Source organism: Eptatretus burgeri, unplaced genomic scaffold (genome assembly GCF_056783735.1).
Source record: "Eptatretus burgeri isolate ZD-2024b unplaced genomic scaffold, Ebu_testis_v1 Ebu_testis_scaffold_912, whole genome shotgun sequence".
NCBI classification, from domain to species: Eukaryota; Metazoa; Chordata; class Myxini; order Myxiniformes; family Myxinidae; genus Eptatretus; species Eptatretus burgeri.
The window spans coordinates 1-7,013 of NW_028222861.1; the positions used below are offsets into that span (position 1 = coordinate 1).

Sequence of the window (7,013 nt, forward strand, 5' to 3'; positions counted from 1 at the left end):
TTGTGAACCAAGTTTGTGTTCCTTTTTAAAAATGTATAATTTTAAACCCAGGGTTACATTTGAAAAGTTGAGTTTGATGTGTTGGTTCGTGTGGAATGGCCGTCCTGCCAAGGTTCTCCACCAGGAACCAAAGATTCCTTACAGGGCTCCGTCGACTACCGCTGCGAAAGGTGTTCTGGCAACCCTTCGAAGACGGCTCGAAGCGTGGGGGCCGTGTTCGGAGGATTCACTCCCGCGGCCGCCAATCGAGTTGTTAGATCCAAAATATGAAATTGAGTCGACGCATGCAACAGACGTTCATTCCATACATCTTTGTCACTGGGACACACCCAATCCCCATTGTCCTGGACCCCGAACTGGAAATTGGCCCTGCCATAAACAGGACCTGCCTGCGGGCCGGGGGCGTGAAACTCCGATCCTTCTTCAATGATGATTCCCTGAGTCAATGCTCCCGCACAAGGCAGGACAGTTGGGGCACTGTGCAGGAGTCTATCTTCCGATAAGTGCTGGGTGTACACATCAGGGTAGATATTAACGATGTTTCGGGGGAAACAAATGCCATAGTCAGAGTCATAAAAAGGGAAGACCAGCTTGACGGAAATGCATGGTTAAAGGCCGTCCACGAGTCGTCAGGTGAGTTAGTTGAGCAAGCCCTCCCCATTGTTTAGCCAGCAAAGCCAGCACAGCAGCCTGAGCTACAGCACCTTGCCCCCCCCTGCCCCCGTCGAGTCCCACAACTCACGCAGCATCGTCTCGGCATGTTCAGACATCTGGACGTCGGCCGGAGCAACCTCACTGTTAGTAACATAATCCAGCGAGTTGATATGGTTGAAAAGTCCAAAATGATACAGCGACAGCCCTGAACCCAATGCTGCCAGACCGATAATAATTGACCAATCGTGGGGGGTAATCAGGGGCAGAATCGGCTCCTTCCCTCTGTCGGAGTCCGAGCATCAAAGCCACATCAGCACGGAAATTGACAGCCGGTAACGTTGCATCAAAGTGAGGGGGTACACTCTCATGACATACTAAATCGCCAGGCACACGTTCGATTTCAGCATTATGGCAGCCGAAGGTTCTAAGGCATGGCTCAGGGTCCTGACCACCTCGATTTAAGCCGCCTACCCGCATCGCAGGCGTTACAGGAGGCAGGGGCTGAGCAGCCGCAGACACGACACGCCCCGCTGTACTATATAGGAACAGGCTGGGTAGGTCATGTACTATTTTATCTAACATCTTGCATTCAGCCTTAACGCTGAAGACACACACCTTAATTTATCAACTACATCAGAGAGAGCTGTGGGAGGTGAGTCGGAACTATCTTACCTGTCTCGTACCTGGTGGACTGTGACATGCTGAAAGATCGTTGGGTCAATCTTCGCTCAAGGAAGAGAAAATTGAAGCATCATTTTGCCGAACCCCCACATCGTTCCTCAGCAAACACACTACTCATTGGTGTGTCATATTATCGTGTCAACGCATCATCCAGTACACGACAGTCAGGCACAGCACCATAGTATCGGACTTGTGGCATCTCCGTGCTGATTCGGACTGCGGAACCAACAGCACATGGTCAACGATGAGTTTTCAGACTTTGCTTCCTGCCTCATCCGCGCTGGGCCTGGCGAAGCATCATGTCACACGTGACGGAAACAAGGGCACATGGCTTTGCGGAGGTAGTTTAGCATTGTTCACTTCTCTTGCTGCAAGAGAACATTCAAACTGGGTACATTTGGAAATGGTCTTCTTGTGTTTTCAAGTAGTTGTCATCATTTTGGCAATCACTTGTGGGGGGTCACCCAAATTGCACTCTTTGCCCTATCCATGGTTTCCACTGGTCCCCAACCCCTGACCGACCGATCTGACCCTTCTTCCGACGGGTTTTCCACTGCATTGGCATCCACAAGATTAGCGTCCGCATGGAAAGCACCCCAAGTTCAATACATATCCAACAAAGCAAGCAGAGATTAAAAAAATAATTATTTAACAGAGATATACTGTTGTGGTGCTGGGTTCGGGGGTGGGGAACGACTGCCAGCGTCTCCACTTCTCCCTCACATCATCTGCAGAGCACATCAGCCCCGACCCTCCCCCTGGCCAGCGCCTCCCTGGTTGGGTACACGTTCGAGTGGAGCTGGAGATCCACGATCTTATAGTGTATTCACCGCTCGAGCCTGCACATTTCTCACCCTGCTCAACCGCACCTCCAGCATATTGTGGATGCCCTCACGACAGACGATGCAGGATGTGCTGATTGTTATGCCCAGATATCGGAGTTGTTGACCCGGTTGTAGCACCCCAGTGTTCTTCTCCCAAAATGCCCAGGCGACACAGTTGTTGTTGTCCGGGGTTCCCTCTCTGGTGTGCCCAAGGTAAACCCCCTTCATCTTACCCAGGTTGAGTCCAGAGCCCAGTGCCACGACAGAAACGCTCGAGCATTGACAGGCTCTTCTGCATACCTTGCCAGGTGGAGCTGACCAGAGTCAGGTCGTCGGCATATGCCAAACCACACACCCTCGCAGGACGCACCCAGTCTTCATCGTCCAGGTCTGTGTCTGCGTCTACCTCGGCCACATAGGCTGTATCCCTTTCTTCCTTCTCCACGTTTGGGTCTTCCCTTTTGCTCGCGTTGAACCAGACCCTGCCTTCCTGGGCCTCGCCACCACTAACTCGAGTGATGTCCTCAACTCTGTGTTCTCTGCCTCTGAGAGCCTGCAGCTGTACGGCGTTCTACCCTCTTCTTGTTCACACATCAAATGATTGAGCGCCATGTTAAAGAAGAGAGGGTGGGGCGAATGGGAGGGGGTGACAGAGGACCCCCTGTTTAACCACCATGTACAGTTTGATTTCTGCCTCATTTTCCCGACTTTAGCAAGGGTGGTCCTGGCTTTGACGAAGGTACTGGCAATCAGGTTAGTTAGGTGACTTCCCTTTTACACAACAACATTCTGTTATACACAAAAACGTTGGCCGGGTCGAAGTGTGCACCACAAACCCCTGTACTGCACGTGACGGAGGATGTTTCACACACCACATGACCAATCTTCTCCCCCTCAAAACCATCTTTCTGGCTCATCAAGTGGACGGTCTCTTTCTCGGGCAGAGCGACATGTTACGGTGGCGGAGTTCAAATCCTGCCACCAATCTCCTCGGAACGGCTGTCAGTTAATGTCAGCTAACCCAACTGCAGAATGACATCCGTGGACAGAGTTGGGCCTGTCAGGTATGGATTACCATTGGCTCACCAGGCGCTACTCCAACCTTTAATAGGTTTTGTTTTTAGTTCTGTGGGTGTCCATATAATTTTTAATCTTCTTCATGATCATGCTGTTTGTATTCCTGCCGCAGCCTTTCCCAAACGCCAGGTCCACGGCCATCTGTCTCATTTTGAATCCAGCCATAATCCAGCTGCCGTAATTCAGTCGGAAGCTGAAACTTTGCATGCTAACTCGACTACTCATGTAGTTTATTGTGTGCAAAGCTCAAAGCTGTCAGTATTTTAATTTCAAAATGCCCTCCTACCAGTGATATGCACAAAACATGATTTTAAGACACCAAAAATGGACACTTTTTCCCTGATATCTCCAAACCGAACAGCTGCCACAATCATTAATGGATGCTTTATGAGTTCACAAACAGGAGATCTGGTTTATTTTGGAACATTACAGCACTTTATATGAAAATGCTAAAATAAATATTCAGCGTAATTATAAAAAAAATAACAGCTATAACATCAACTCATACCGATATATTGTCGTAAAATGAATGCAGGACACGTTTCAATTGAAAAAAAATTATTTATCAAAATTATTTTAAAAAACAACAACAATAAAACAAAGTTGAAAAACCCAAACAATTAATTGATCCAAACAGCCCGAAACAATTCCAACCCGAACCGTAAGCCGAACAAACACCTCAAAACCTGAACACACAAACAAACAAAAAACGGGGAAAAATCACTTTTTTAAAACCCTCCGAATGTGACAACGGACATTTTCAATTGTGGACCCTGTTTCATTGTGCACCCTCGGTTTTCCACCATGAATTCATCAAAATACTAAATTATTTTAAAATACAAACACCATTTACAAAAAATATTCAAACAATATTAAATGATTCCATGTAGAGTTTTACATATATATATATATATATATATATATATATATATATATATATATATATATATATATATATATATATATATATATATATATATATATATATTGTTGCAGGGCCGGGTATCGGTGGCGAGCACAACCGCTGGAGGGAGCAGTAGAGTCGGCTCCACCAAACACACCGGAATTGAGGTCGTGCCTTTTGGATCAGTCCGAAAGGCACGGGTCCCTTATTGGATCATGAATCGCCAATAATTTGACCGCGTGGGGTAGGATCAATTGCCAAACTTCAATATACCAAAGTACCCACACGGGCAAAGCTACCGCGTAATTCACACCCTCGACGGACCTCAAGCAGAACGAGCCGTTACCGCGCCCGAACCTTGTGTAACCCGAGCAGAGGTTACCATGGCCCGACGGTCCAAATGAACAATTTACAGCCTCGCTCTTTCTCCCCTTACCTCTTGCTGGCTTTGTCTCAGTCCTTATATTGCTGTCATGTTTCTTTCCATCTCCTTCTTTAATTGCGCTTGTCCTTTTTTAATTTCTTTCACCCCCTGTCTGAGTTTGTCTACCTCACGTCCAACCGTAGTTATTTTGTCCGTCACGTCCTCCTTACCCGCCTCCATCGCGGACCAAACACCTTTTACACTCCCTTGTTGCTCGGTCATCTCCCCGCGTATCGTGCCGATCTCCTCCGCCATGTTTTGTTCCATGGCCCTGATGTGGATTTTTTTGACCCAACTTCGTAGTGATCGTTGTAGAATTCTTGCGTTGTTGTGGAATCTTATTTTCCTTTCTTCTACCGGTCCGTACGTACTATAAGTTCGACTATTTCTGCGGTTCCAGCACTCCTTGGCCCAATGACCTGGTATGGTTGCCCACTTGCCCGACAGACCTCTCTGCGCTGGTCTCTGTATTGTGGTCTCCCCCGGTTATAGTTTGGCCCTCGGTTTTGTGCATTATATCTCGCATTCCTTCCACCAGTGCATTCTTGCCCTTGAACCTGAGATAGCATCAATGCAGCTTCATCTGTCTCGTCAGAACGTTGCTTTGTCAATGAATGACAATGCGCCACATACTCCCTCAAATCTTTTACCTCCGTCGATTCCCAGCCGCTAACGTCGTTTTGCAATTTGGCTGTCAAACCGTTTAGGAATGCATGAGCAAATGGTACACCCTCTTCTTTTATTTCAGAGTGGCATTGATATACACTCCGAATGCGCTCTAAGTACTCCAGTGGGTCTTCGGCAGAGCGTTGCTTGTATTTTTCCCCAATCTGTTTTAAGTGGTACCACCTCTGTCACTGATATGTCTTTGAGTTCACCTCTGCTTCCGGGCACTTCATCTGGCCATGCTGCTGTCTGTTTCCATTGTCGGAGTAACCCCTCCAGGACAATCAATTTCAATAAAATATCCATATAAGTTGGCCGATGGCATTCCACGACAACACTCAATTCTCTCTGGAATTTTTCCGGGTTTTCTCGCATCTTCGGCATCTCATTGACAACGGCTCTTAATTCAGAGCCCCACGGTCGATATATCGCTTGCACATCCCTTGCCCCCGGATAATCTCGAAATTGGAAACACAACTATGAGTGCCTCATCTTCTTCGTCCCTCGCGGTCTCCAAACGTTATTTATTATTTTTAATTTTTTTTTCACTTTGTTCACCTGCTACGACGAGCAAGTGGCTCATGATATTAGCTGGGATTCCAGGTTGAAATCCCATATACTGTCAATAACTGTCAAAAAGTCAAGTTGACAATTTATGCAGCGAGTGCAACGGGACGGCATTCTGACCTGCACACATTTGTGATGTCTGCACCGGAGTAATCGCGTAACCGCTGGGCAATAACGGCAATGTCCACGTCGTCTGCAACTTCCACTTCACGCAGGTTTATCCTGAGCAGATTTTCACGTGCTCTGACGCTTGGAAGGGGGATGTATATTATTTTCTCCAGACGTCGGAGGGAAGTTGGTTGCTGCCAGAACCATCACCATCTTGCTGAGGTCTCCACCATACAATGAACCTATTCCATCAATTTGAACAAGCAGCTCACATTTTACTCTCCTGCTCGTCTCGTGTTCGTTCGCTGTCCCCTGCTGGCTCCAGATCGCGTCTATCTCGTCCACAAAAATTGTAGTTGGAGCATAAAAGCGAGCCATTTCAAACAGAGCCGCACAAGCTTCTCAGACTCCCCATGATATTTCGACATGATTGCGGATGCAGAGACATTGAAGAAAGTAGTCCCACACTTTGTGTCCACAGCTTTCGCAAGCATGGTCTTTGCAGTCCCTTCCATGGTCTCCGGATACCTACAAAGAAATCTTGAATCCACAATGGCAGCACAACAGCTTCCCTCAACAGATTCTTGGCTTCTGCCAAATCAGCTATGTCTTCCCAGAGGATGTTTGGGTTCCTTGACATGATATCACACTCGAGAATTTTGACCAAGTGCTTGTCATGACCAGCACCATGAAATTGTCGCATTTTCTTCTTGGACTGCTTGGGCATTTTGTTCTTGACCCTTCGCTTTGCCTTGTTATCGGCGTCCTTGCCTTTGGACGTATTATCTCGAGCTGCAGCCGCTTTCAGATGCTCTCCTTCCGCTTGGGGGAGAGGGCTGTGCAGCAGGAATGCGGAAACTAACACATCACTGACCCTTCGTTTCACGGTGGCTTGCATTGCGTGCAGCTCTAATTGCAGCACAATTTCACTTTGGGATCGCCTGCTTTCAGGTGGTGTGGGTGCAGGCCAGACATCTGAATCTCGTGTGGGCTCTTCCTGCTCCTGGCCTGGGTCAGGAAAATTGTCAATCTTCAACTTTGAGGTTTCCTTTATAATGTCCTTCAAATCAGTGCGAGCCGCACCAAATTCGTGCTTCAATGCAATGAA

The 7,013-nt window shown here is 47.6% G+C and overlaps 1 pseudogene; it reads right to left on the reverse strand.

Annotated features, from left to right (window-relative positions):
• Positions 1-5,782: 5,782 nt before the first annotated feature.
• LOC147007001 (katanin p60 ATPase-containing subunit A1 pseudogene) lies at positions 5,783-7,013 on the reverse strand (annotated as a pseudogene).